Source organism: Papaver somniferum, chromosome 10, assembly GCF_003573695.1.
Source record: "Papaver somniferum cultivar HN1 chromosome 10, ASM357369v1, whole genome shotgun sequence".
In the NCBI taxonomy this organism is placed as follows: domain Eukaryota; kingdom Viridiplantae; phylum Streptophyta; class Magnoliopsida; order Ranunculales; family Papaveraceae; genus Papaver; species Papaver somniferum.
In genome coordinates this window covers 107,341,088-107,354,082 of record NC_039367.1, presented here as the reverse complement: position 1 = coordinate 107,354,082, position 12,995 = coordinate 107,341,088, and the positions used below count along the sequence as shown (strand labels likewise).

Here is a 12,995-nt window from a genome sequence, read left to right as displayed (position 1 = left end):
GAGGTGAGGAAAGAATGCTAATACCGATTAGGTGGTATTAGTATGAGATTTTCTCTCATTATGGAATTTTGAACAACCAGAGTGTCCTTGATCTAGTATCGTATGATAAATTCTCCTGTCGTTACTTCGAACTAGCGAAGTATCTTGAGATTGACTTAGGTTGCCTATGCAACTTTTAGCAATTCTGTTTTTAAGACAGTTTTTGCATCTTGTCTTATTTTTCCCTTTACAATTAGATGATTTAATAACATCGGAAGATATGTCCATTTTTAAAATGGGTAAATCACTAATGGAGGAGGAAGAAATAATATTGAAGAGTAATGCAATATTAGTTGTTTCCTCTTCTTCAGAATCATATGAATCAGAGCTCTCATCTAGAGTTACAACCAGAGCCTTGCTTCCAGTGTATTTCTTAAGATTGGGACAGTCTTTAACACTATGACCAAACCATTTACACTTAAAGCACTGCGGCTTATATTCATCATCTTCTTCATGATCCTTTTTGACAGGAACTCGATCATGTGGACAAGAAGATCGATGAGTATCCTTTATGAACCTCTTATTTCTTTTCTTTAAGAGATCTCGAAACTGTCTAGTAATCAATGATAATGATTGTTCAATTTCATCATCATAATTTTCTGCAATCTGTTCATCTGAATCATCTATCTATCTATTCCTCTCCATTGGAGCTTTCAGAACTTTTGCAGCTTTAAAAGCGATTCCTTTTTTTTTTGAATAGACTGTGATTCATGATCAAAGATCTTAAACTTTCCAACGAGTGTGCTTCGTGAGAGTGTTAAAAGATCATTTGCTTCTATGATTGCATGCTTCTTAGAATCGTATCTAGATGGCAACGATCTGAGAATTTTGCACACTATATCCTTTTCAGAAATAGTCTTTCCAAGAGAGAAAGAAACATTAATTATCTCAGAGAGTTTAATATGAAACTCTTCAAAAGTGTCGTTGTCATCCATTGGAAGGTTTTCCCAATCGGATGTAAGAGTTTGAAGTCTAGCTTATTTCTCTGATGTGTTTCCTTCGAAAACGATCTGAAGATTATCCCAAGCTTCATTCGAAGTTTGACATGTTGATACATGATGTTGTAGATCACGGCTTACAACATGTATTATAGCATTCAAATCATCTAAATTCTGCTTTGCAAGAGCCTTTTCTTCGTTTGAAAAATCTACTAAGCGTTTATACTCAGTTTCCGAATTTTCTATCTTTGGACGAATATAACCATCGACGACTAATAGCCACGTATTAAAGTCTCGTGATTGAAGAAAAGATCTCATAACAGATTTCTACCATAGATAGTTTGTCCCGTCAAATCTTGGCGGTACGTTAATTGAAGTGGATTCATGAGAATTCGAGTTCGTTCTTATAGGTTGGATCGCACCAAACACAGATTGTTAGATATTTTCGTGTTTGCCTGCTCTGATACCGATTGAAAATACGAGGGTACCCAAATATACCTCAATCTAAAACTTTTCCACCTATAAGTCCTTTCTCCGAAAGTGATTGTCTATGGACTGAGTCGAGACGATACAACTAATCGATTCACACTTCGTGTGATCGTCTATGGATACGAGATCGAGACAATACGACAACAAGATAACTTTTGCGATTGACTATGGATAAACGAAGTATGTTTACTTGATAAAGGTTCGGAATTAACCAAACACAATAGGATTGCTATCAAGTAAATAGGAATAAACGTTTGTGGAATTTACTTTAAATTATAATAACAACAATTATAATTGCGGAAAATAAAAGCAAATGACACAGCAAGATTTTGTTAACGAGGAAACCGCAAATGCAGAAAAATCCCGTGACCTTGTCCAGAATTGAATACTCTCAGGATTAAGCCGCTATACAAAATCTAAACCAACTTCTTATAGTTGAGACCAAACAACTAAACCTATAGTTCACCTAGTTCCGTATGTATTAAGTCACGAACTTGGAACAATTCCTTTGGTTCGTATTCCAAACAGTAAAGGAATAACAAATATGTTCGATAACAACTCTTTCAAACAACGTGATATGAGTTTGACAAAAGACTCTTCCGATTATCCCAATTTTTATAGCATTGCTCGGTCGAACTCGCATGCGTTGCTATCTCAAGCATGTTTGTCAATGTTAGTGATCAAAACTATAAGTCTTGATTTCTAGTCTACTATAGCTAAGGTCTCGGACTAGGATAGAAAGTGTAGTTGAGCTCAAGAACTCCATGGAAATCATCATACAAGACGAAGGACTACTCAAGGAACCGGTGGATCTTCATCGACTAAAAGGTATGTGGAGACTTGAACTTATCTATCACTCAAAAGTCTATTCATCTCCTATCTTGAGAGAAAAGTCGTTTTGCTATATAGACTTAGATTATACACATTTGCTATTTCGAGCCGAGTTTATATCGCCTATCCATTTCTCGAAATATGTGTTGGTAAGCTTTCTCTTTAGCCAAGTTCATCTTTACCTAGTGACGAAAGTCATGACAAGTTTCAATCACTTTGAAAATTGCTTACTTTGACGAAAAATAGTTTGTGAATAACAACTATAGAATATCAACGTCCTCTAAGAATGTTTCAATGATTGAAATGAGAGTTCAGATTACATAAATATTGGAGGATATAAGCATTGTTGTGGAAACACATATATGTATAAGTCCTTATTCCTTAAACCAAAGTTTGCGAACTTTGTTGATCAAGAGAAATGGAATGTGGCGTGAGCCAAGTCCGCGAACTGGCGGAAGTTCTCGTCCCGAGAATTTCTGCTGGAGTTTGTGAACTCCGTCCGCAAACCCAGTCCGCGAACTTGAGTAGGTTATATCTAAAAACGATGTTTGTGAACTTATTCTTATATAAACTAAGGAATGCAAATTGCAAACCATGGCTATATAGTTCATGAACCGATTCGAGTGAATCAAATCGTTTTTGCTTTGATTGTGTCTTGGGTAGTTACATAAGATTTCCTTTCAATTGAACAACTCTCTAACTAGTTCATTTGAGTCACTTGAACTAGTTATGGTGAATAAGAATATGGTTGATATGAAAGTGATCATATGGCTAACCATTTGGTTGACTATTGTTGAACCAAAAAATGTACAAGTTTGGGTACGGTTACACAAGCCTAGAAACGTGCATTTCATTTGTGTGTAACAAGCTAGTTTTCGATGTAACGGTTGAAATATATTAACTTGAATCTAAATCAGGTTTTCATCTAACGGTGAACATTGAATGCTTTGTTACCAAGCTAACATTGATTGCAAACCCTGATTTGAAAAACTATATAAGGGAGAACTCTAGCAAGTGGAAAACCTAAACCCCACACCTTCTGTGTGATACTAGTTGTGCTAAGATAGAGTCGATTCTCCTTTAACCTTTGTTTTCTTCTTCTAAACCAGGTTAACGACTTAAAGACTTCATTGGGATTGTGAAGCCAGACCGATACTACTTTCTCGTAGTTGTGTGATCTGATCTTACTGTTTCTATCGTATGAATACAATTGTAATAATTGGCTTGAGATTGATATCTCCGATAGGCAAGATATAAAAGTAATCACAAACACTTCGTCTCATCGTTTGTGATTCCAAAATATCTTTTTTCGCTGCGTTGATTAGGATTTTTGTGAGGTTATTGATAATACTAGGTTGTTCTTCGGGAATATAAGTCTGGTTTATCAATTGGTTCCTGTTCACCTTGATTTATCAAAAGACGGAATAAAACTCGTAGGTATATTCGTGGAGAAGGATTTATCTATTACCGTAGACTTTTCTGTGTGATATAGATTTGTTTATCAAAGTCTTCGACTTTGGGTCGTAGCAACTCTTAGTTGTGGGTGAGATCAGCTAAGGGAATCAAGTACGTAGCATCCTACTGGGATCAGAGATGTATGAGCATAACTATACCTTGGATCAGTGTGAGATTGATTGGGGTTCAACTACAGTCCAGACCGAAGTTAATTTGGAGTAGGCTAGTGTCTGTAGCGGCTTAATACAATGTGTGTTCAATCTGGACTAGGTCCCGGGGTTTTTCTGCATTTGCGGTTTCCTCGTTAACAAAATTCTGGTGTCTGTGTTATTTCTTTTCCGCATTATATTTTGTTATATAATTGAAATATCACATGTTGTGCGTTTCTCAATTAATTAGAATATCCGACCTTTTGGTTGTTGATTTAAATTGATTGACACTTGGATATTGGTTTTTGGTACCATCCAAGTTATCTCTCTAGTATTTGATAAAGACACGCAAATTTCTATTTGCTTGAGTATATATCAAATCGAGAGATTGAGATATAAACTCTTTGATATACTTTTTATCTAGATTGAGTCTGACTGTCTAGTTGATTCTCTAGAAAGTATATTAGAGTTTGTCCATACAGATTGCTAAGCGAAATATTGGGTGTGGTTGTTGTACCCTCGCTTTTTCACCAATAAACTCCTTTGTCAGGTTCTTAGATCTATCTTTTCAACAACTACCAAAGTAATTGTTAAGACCATGCAATCAATACTTATAATCACAAAAAAACATATTGATGCAGATCTACTCAACTAAACAATCCAATCTATCACAAAGACAAACCGATTATAGTTGGATCCCTTTCCATCCGAAACAAGTTTTGTGCACACCAAAGATTATGAACCCAAATATCTTCTTTGTATTCAAATCTTCTATGATCTTCAATAAACACCTGCACACAATCAACTTGAATCTCTTGTGATCAATCACACACAAAACGAATTCTGTTAACGATGGATTATCACAAGACGTCATTATATCTACAAACAGTTCTAAATATCCCCGTCGAAATTTCGATCTAGTTTGAGTGAATCTTATATCAGAAGAGAAGATTCTCAAGCATAAACAAACTAGGTGCAATCAAAGTTCAACAGCCGTTAGTCAATCAAATCAATCGAAAACTAATAATAAACTGCAATTATATAGTTTCCCACCAACGGTCCTCGTAGAGCTTCTCAATCCTAAAGAAGTCTTCAAAACGAGCGGTCGTAAGAGATTTCTCCTAATTAGGGTACTTTCCTCTCTGAATAGACGGCTCCACCAGTAACAACACAACTAGGTAGTTTTGCTGGCTCTGAGGATTATTTTGCTTGAAATGCAAACTTCAGTATTTATAGACAAGGAAGTTTGGACACCAAGGAATTCCCAAAACCGAATATTCTCAAAGATATGCAATCAGGGAAAAAACGGTTTTCATAATTCTTGAAAATGCTTTGTCCAAATATTGACCGAAATCTCAGTAGAAAATCTCCAACTAGTAAATGCACATTACTAATTTTTATTTTCTAAAGATATGCATTTTAATTGTTGGAAACTAAAAGCATATAAGGAATATCTTTCGATCCGGGATTCTCCTTTAGCTATTAAGGAATATCTTTGAACAATAAAAGATAATAGTTACTACACATGTTCAAAGTATGTTGACATCTTTACTTTGTAAACCCTTTTTCATATTTACAATCTTGGAACCGATTTTCCACAGTTCCAAACAAGTTTAGAATTGGTTCATCTGACTTCCAAGAAATATGTGATTGATTATCCTATCAAATCACCATTAACGGGTTTCACGGTTCCACCTCAACATAAAGTTTCAGTTCTACCTCCAAGTGGGTACTAGGATCGGTTATACTAGTTACCATAAAATGGCTAACTAAGTACTAGGATCGGTTACCACTTCTTATAGTAAAACTTGTGATCGGTTGACCAAGTTATAGGATCGGTTACACCAACTTACTAAAACTTGTTAAACCTCTTACATGGATCGATTATACTCCCTCTTTTGATCGGTCACACCTCTTACTACGATCGGTTACCCAATGGCTAATATTTAGTCACACCAACTTCAAGATATAGATCTTACCATCCCAGGTGATTACTTAAGATCAGTTTCACTAATAAAAGTCATACCAATAAAAAAAGTCAGGCCTTGTGAATAGTTTTACCAAGACACATAAACAAGTTATGAGCGGTTATACTAAACACACATATTGGTAATTCAAAATATTTGCAATGAATAACAATATCAATAAGCCTAGCGATTTCCCTTTCGATTCACAAAACAAGTTTATGAGTTTACTTCTTTTAAACGAATGTAAAACATTGTTCCTAGGACGAAATCTTCACCCATACCCATATATAATCACAATAGCATTCATACGATTATGTCAATGTCTTATATACGAAGTTCAAAAGATAGACGTTATACTTTGTATTGTAATTCCTTAATACTATGTCTAACTAGAGTATAATATTCACAGCTTCGCAGTTATGTTTTAAATATGCACGACTTGAAAGATACGTTACGGAATGAAACAGTTCAAGTCAAATATTACTAACCTCAAGTGGAAGGATAATGTTGTCGCTGTAGCTCCTTACTTCTTCACATTCTTCAAGTCTTCACGTAATACTTGTAATGTCTCATATCCTAATACTTTCAAGCTAACCTATACGAAGTTGACTCTAGTAAATAATCAAGCTACTCTTTAAATGAGTTTTGGTTCACTAAAATATTACAACCAATCTTGACATACCAACGCTTGGTGGGTTCAACCGAGCTATGCTCTAACAGAAATATTAGGTGCAAGTGGTTCAATAAAGCGGACAGAGAAAGGTTATTCATTGTGTCTGACATTTGTTAGATGTCGTTTCACATATTGCTATAAAAACGACTCCTACTAATAGCAAATCTGTGTTCTTTGGCTTCATACTGTTTTGTTTGGCATTCGAATGTGAAAGCATGAGAAGGTGGGTTTTTTTTTTTACATTGGAGTGTTTTCAGTTGAGATTATTGCTAATTCATCTCATGTTTGTTTCAGGAGAGATTTATGTTTACATAAGTTCGTTTGCCCTTCTCAAAAAATCTCTCTTCCCATTGCCTGATAAGTTCCATGGTCTAACAGATTTAGATAAGCGTTACCGTCAAAGGTGAGTTTGAAGTCCAAATATAATTGTAATTTTAGATTTGCAAAGAAGTATTACTGCCAACTGCAAGTTACGCGAAAAAGATATGATTTCCCTTTAGGAGTGACATATCCGGTAGATTTACGTACAGTCATACAATATCCTTTTTCTGTACCCGAGAAGAACTTCAGTGGTCCTATAGTTAACAAAAAGTTGATTTAGTGGTTAGACGCCTCGGAGTTTGTTGCAGTACAGTCTTTTTTTCTATAAGTAAAAGAGTAAGAGAGCTCGTCAAAGCTAACTACTCTGGTTTACAATCAGAGGATCACCTGAGCCAAGTCTAGCTTCGGGGTGATCCATCAAAATATGAGTACGAATATTACAGTTATCCTTAAAAGTAGTGTTTGATGGAGACTGTAATAAAGTTCAAAGAGACTGGAGGTAGGACCTTTCCAGTTAAAGTTTTAAAATAAGATAGAATGACTAGCTATTCTAAATAAGTTGGTTGTAGTGGTGTTTTGTTGCAATACAATATTTAGTGATGTTTGGCAAACGCTAATATCTTTTCGACTTTGTTGTCCATATTTATTTTTAGGTACGTAGACATGATTGCAAATCCTGAGGTAGCTGACATATTCAGGGAAGAGCCAAAGTAAGAGGTCAATTTTTCAAGAATACATTTTCTAGTACAATTCAATCTGGAAAAAAATGTGGCTTCCTCATCATTCTTATGATGTTCAATGGAGCACATTCTTCCATCTGCTGCTACATATTATTTACTAGAATTCATGCCTTACTCATTCTTCATTTCAAATTGTAGTTTTTTAGTTAATTTTATATTGCATCTTCTATATCATGACATGCTGATTTTATGTAGATTGTGTCGGAGATACAAAAGACAGTGGAATCATTCGGTTTTCAATTTTTCAAGTATACATTTTCTAGTACAATTCAATCTAAATATATGGTTTATAATCATTCTTATGATGTTCAATGGAGCACATTCTTCCATCTTCTGCTATATATTATTTATTAGAATTCATGCCTTACTCATTCTTCATTTCAAATTATAGTTTTTTAGTTAATGTTATATTACATCTTCTATATCATGACATGCTGATTTTATGTTGATTGTGTCGGAGATACGAAAGACAGTGAAATCATTTGGTTTCATCGAAGTTGAAACTCCAGTTCTACAGGAAAGTTTTTTTTCTGTTATGTTAATTGATTTACTTCTTGATTGCAAGAATATGTAAGCCCGAAAGAATATACATAAAACTGAATTTGTCAAGATGGATAGACATACTAAGGATTGACAGACTGAGAGCTCTTTCTTAATTCTATGGGTGGTGGTGCATGGTCGTTCTTAGTTGGTGGAGTGATTTGTCTGGTTAATTTCGTTAACGAACGAGACCTTAGCCTGCTAACTAGCTATGCGGAGGATTCCCTCCGCGAACAGCTTCTTAGAGGGACTATGGTCATTTAGGCCACATAAGTTTGAGGCAATAACAGGTCTGTGATGTCCTTAGATGTTCTGGGACGCACGCGCGCTACACTGATGTATTCAACGAGTATATAGCCTTGGCCTACAAACCCGGATAATCTTCGAAAATTTCATCGTGATGGGGATAGATCATTGCAATGACCTTGGCCGGAATGACAAGACCGGACCCTTCAGCAATGTTGAGCGTCAAAACCATTGTGATTTAGCATCTGGCGATTTCCCTTTAGGTGGTCAGCCGTATCCATGAATTCGGGCCCATGGGTACGGGCCATTCGCCAGGGTCCACTTTGAAGACGGTCATACCCTCAACATGCGAACTTGTAAAACCACCAGTTGGCAGACTTGCTCTGTCTTCTGGGTAGGGATAATGTGAATATGCTAATCTAGCGGTCATGAATACGTAAATCCTACTAGAGCGGTGTGCTTACTCCATGTTCATCACAACGCGACACGGGATGTGTTAAGGATTACTCTTGCCTCCGGGTAAGTTGCTCCCAGACAGGTTGACGGCCGTTGCAGAAAAACTTTTGTCGTATTTTAGAGATAAGATCGTTATGCGGTTTATCTCTGCTCTACACGGTACTTGTTACTGGAAAAAGAGCTTTGGTCTTTAGTCTTTGGTATTAAGACTTACTTTGAAGAAATTGAAGGTATCAAACCAGTAATGGTTGTGTCAAGTTGCATCTAACTTCAGATCATGTTGAAGTATTATCTGATTCTTACTCGCTTTTTTATGTAGTGAAAATTGTAGGATATCTTAAGTGACCATCATTTGAATCGAGCAATCTCTATTGAAATTAATCCTTTGGTTCGTTCAAAATTCTGTTGCAAAATGGGAAGATTTCAGAAGAAGAAAAAAAACACGAGAATATTCACTTTAGTATGTTTTTAACTGGTGACTCTGATGATCATGATGAGTGATAGTGGTACCCTAGCAAATATCAGTTGCATTCTAAATTGATAAGTGGTTTTGCTTTTCCCGTAAGAGAAGCAAGCTGATCATATTTTGTTTTTATCAATCAGGGAGCAACTGGTGGGGCAGTAGCTAGACCATTTATTTTCTAGAATGAAGCTCGATGAGATTTTTTTCAATACATTGATTGTCTAACATACTCATTTGCAACTTATAGGTCGGAGGATTTGAAAAGGTATATGAAATTGGACGAATTTTCAGAAATGAAGGCATTTCAACACGTCATAATCCTGAATTTACCACTATTGAGGTACCTCTCATCTTACTCACAATCTTTTATTTTAATTACCACAGAGAGAGTATTAGTCTGGATTACGTCACTCACATGGTGACACGTTTTAACTCTTAGTTGTATGAAGCATATTCAGACTACCAAAGCATGATGAACATGACAGAGGAAATCGTTGTTAGATGTGCTCTTGCAGTTCAGGGGAAGCTTACTGTTGATTATACATTACTTCGGCTGAATTTTCCTTTCCTGTTGTTGTTTTATGCTGGAAATATCAAGTTAGATCAGAAGCTCAAGCGCATTAAGCTGCAAATGAGTGGAACTAGTACTTCAGTCGGGCCTAATTTTTACTTATCTAATCGCTTGAAGATTCAGTCCGGCCTAATTTTTACTTATCTAATCGCTTGAAGAATTTTGTTTACTGTTAATGTTTTGGTATGGTTTATAAAGTAAATCTTCACACTTATTACTTGTAGGGTTTGGAAATAAGTCTAGAAAGGCCTTGGAGGAGGGAAAGCATGCACAATCTCGTGAAAGAAGCAACTGGGATAGACTTTATTGAGTTGGGAAATGATGTTAAAGTAACTAAAGAAGTTGCTATTAAAGTACTTGAGGTCAAGGATAGATCTTGTATGGAAGCTTGTTCTTTTTAACCTACCATTTTTTAGTGCCACTCAAAAGAAATTAGGGGCCACCTTTTTATTCCCATCCATTAAAGGGGGTTAAGGGGTGTCTTAAAAATAGTAAAGTGTCTATATTATCCTTTACCTTTATATTAAATCTAAACGTATGTCCTTCATATCATTCCTCTTCTTCTTCTCTTTTCTACCGATTGGAATTTTTTTTCATCATTTCAGTTTTGATTGAAAACAAAGATCGTCGATCAAACAAATGTTTTGATTGATTGTTTAAAATTAAAACTCAAAATTCATTAACCTTAAAGTTGAAACTTAGAACATAAAAAAAAAAGGAGTTAAACAAACAAAATGAATAGATGATAGTAGTTGTGATTCAAAATTAGGATTTGATTACTTGAAATCAAAATTTTGATCCGAAAATTTTCTTGCATTTACACTAGCAGAAACATAATCGGTAGATAATATTGTACTTTAGCTACTGATTATGATTGATGTTCTTGGATTTGCAGTAGCAGAAACATAATCGGTAGATAATAATCTACTTTACCTACCGATTATGGTTGATGTTCATCATTTCTTAAGAACATCAACCATAATCGGTAGGTAAATTTATCATTATCTATCGATTATTCTTGATTCAAAAAATTTAATTTTTTTGTACTAAAAGTTACGCACAACCGGTAAATAATGAACACCATTAACTACTGATTGTGAAAGTAGATAATTTCGAAATTTTATTAAGTTTTGAAAATTTCAATTTTGGGCCATGAACACAATTGGTAGATAATAAGCATCACTTATTAACACAATTTACTAATGATTATGATAATACCAAAATTCGAAAATTGAGTATATTCGGAGGTTAAAGTAACACACTTTACTACCGATTATGGTAGTACGAAAGTTCGAAATTTAGGATTTTGGCAAAATCACATTTTAGAGCCACTATATATTCGGAAGTTAAATTTATTACCGATTATGGTAGTACCAAAAAATTGAGTATATTCGGAGGTTAAAGTAATACACTTTACTACCGATTATGATAGTACCAAAGCTTGAAAATTTTAGAATTTTGGCGAAATCTCATTTTGGGGCCAATATACATTCGGAAGTTAAATTTACTAACGATTATGGTAGTACTAAAATTCGAAAATTGAGTATATTCGGAGGTCAAAGTAATACACTTTACTACTGATTATGGTAGTACCAAAGTTTGAAAATCTTAGAATTTTGGCAAAATCTCATTTTGGGACCAATATACATTCGGAAGTTAAATTTACTACCGATTATAGTAGTACTAAAATTCGAAAATTGAGTATATTCGGAGGTTAAAATAACACAATTTACTACCGATTGTAATTAAACTACCGATTGTAGTATTAACTACCGATTGTGGAAGGACAATTTTGCAATTACGAAATACGCGAGATAAGGGCTAGCTTTCATTTAGGTTTGGGTGACCCTATTTTATCTTATTGTTGGCCCCTAATTCCTTTTGGGTGGCCCCTAAAAATGCGTTTCTTTTTAGAGCTGTTGCAGTTATCTTAACGTTTATATGTATTTGTATCTGTTTCTCCTTGACTCTCCATACCCAAGTTAGAACGGTTCGCAATAAATCATTCTAAGCTCGTAAATGTTTTCGTTGATACATGTTTTTAAGACTGTTATAGAACCAACACTCCTGCAACCAACATTTGTTTTAGATTATCCAGTCGAGATATCACCTCTTGCTAAACCACATAGAAGGTATTAAGGATTCCTAGATTATATGCGTAATTTGGTTACGTTTCTAAGAGTGATAGAGAGGTGGGATACAAAAGAAAAAACTCGGACTATAAAAGTTATTGTTAACCTCCCGAGCTGTCATGCATATCGTTAACGCAAAATGGATCATTTGTCCAAATATTTTTAAAACATGGTTTAAATAGAGAGTAAAAATTATTACGGGTGAAATGGACGCCAAAAAAATAGCAAGGATGAAACTGGATTCATTCTGACTTAAACTTAAAAGATAGCAAGGATGAAACTGGATGCATCCTGATGTAAATTAAAAATAAGAAAAAGTATTTGAAAATGGGTAAGATGAAACTGTTTACATCCTGGATATTTTTACATTTTTGTCCATTTAAACAGTATCAAAATCTAAATGTCTTTTTCACCCAGGATTTGTTGATTTTGGCCTTTTTAACCAATTTTGTGTATCGTTAAATGACTGTTAAGGTGAATCATCTTAACCCACACGAGGTGTACTAACTAAGCTTTTCGGTAATTATTGCTCATTTTAGTTGTGAACACATAAATCACGAGGCCATCCAAGTGTTCACAAACAAGTGTTCACAAACAATATTCACATACGTCCTAATTCTAGAATCGTACATCGTATACGTAATGGGATGATTATATCGATTCATCGACTCAAAGCCTTCGGGCTTGTCATTGTCTAGTCGAATATTATCATAAATAATGCTCGTGCAAGGAAATAAATCATGAAACAAGTATAAATACAATGCATATGAAGTATAACGCAGAATGTAAGATGCAGAAATGTAAATGAGACAGATTTACGTGGTTCGGCACTAAGGCCTACGTCCACGGGGTTTGGTGTTTCACTATGTACTGAATGGTTACAATGATAGTCGAATAACTTTAGAATATACATGGGTCTGCGGAAGTAAATGGATTACTTAGTCTTCCTATTTCTCTCTCCTATATTCTCCTCTAATTGCTCTCC

General features: G+C 35.0%; 1 pseudogene; it reads left to right on the top strand.

The window, feature by feature from the left end:
- Positions 1-12,995, top strand: part of LOC113316064 — a 57,277-nt pseudogene that overhangs the window by 14,782 nt on the left and 29,500 nt on the right.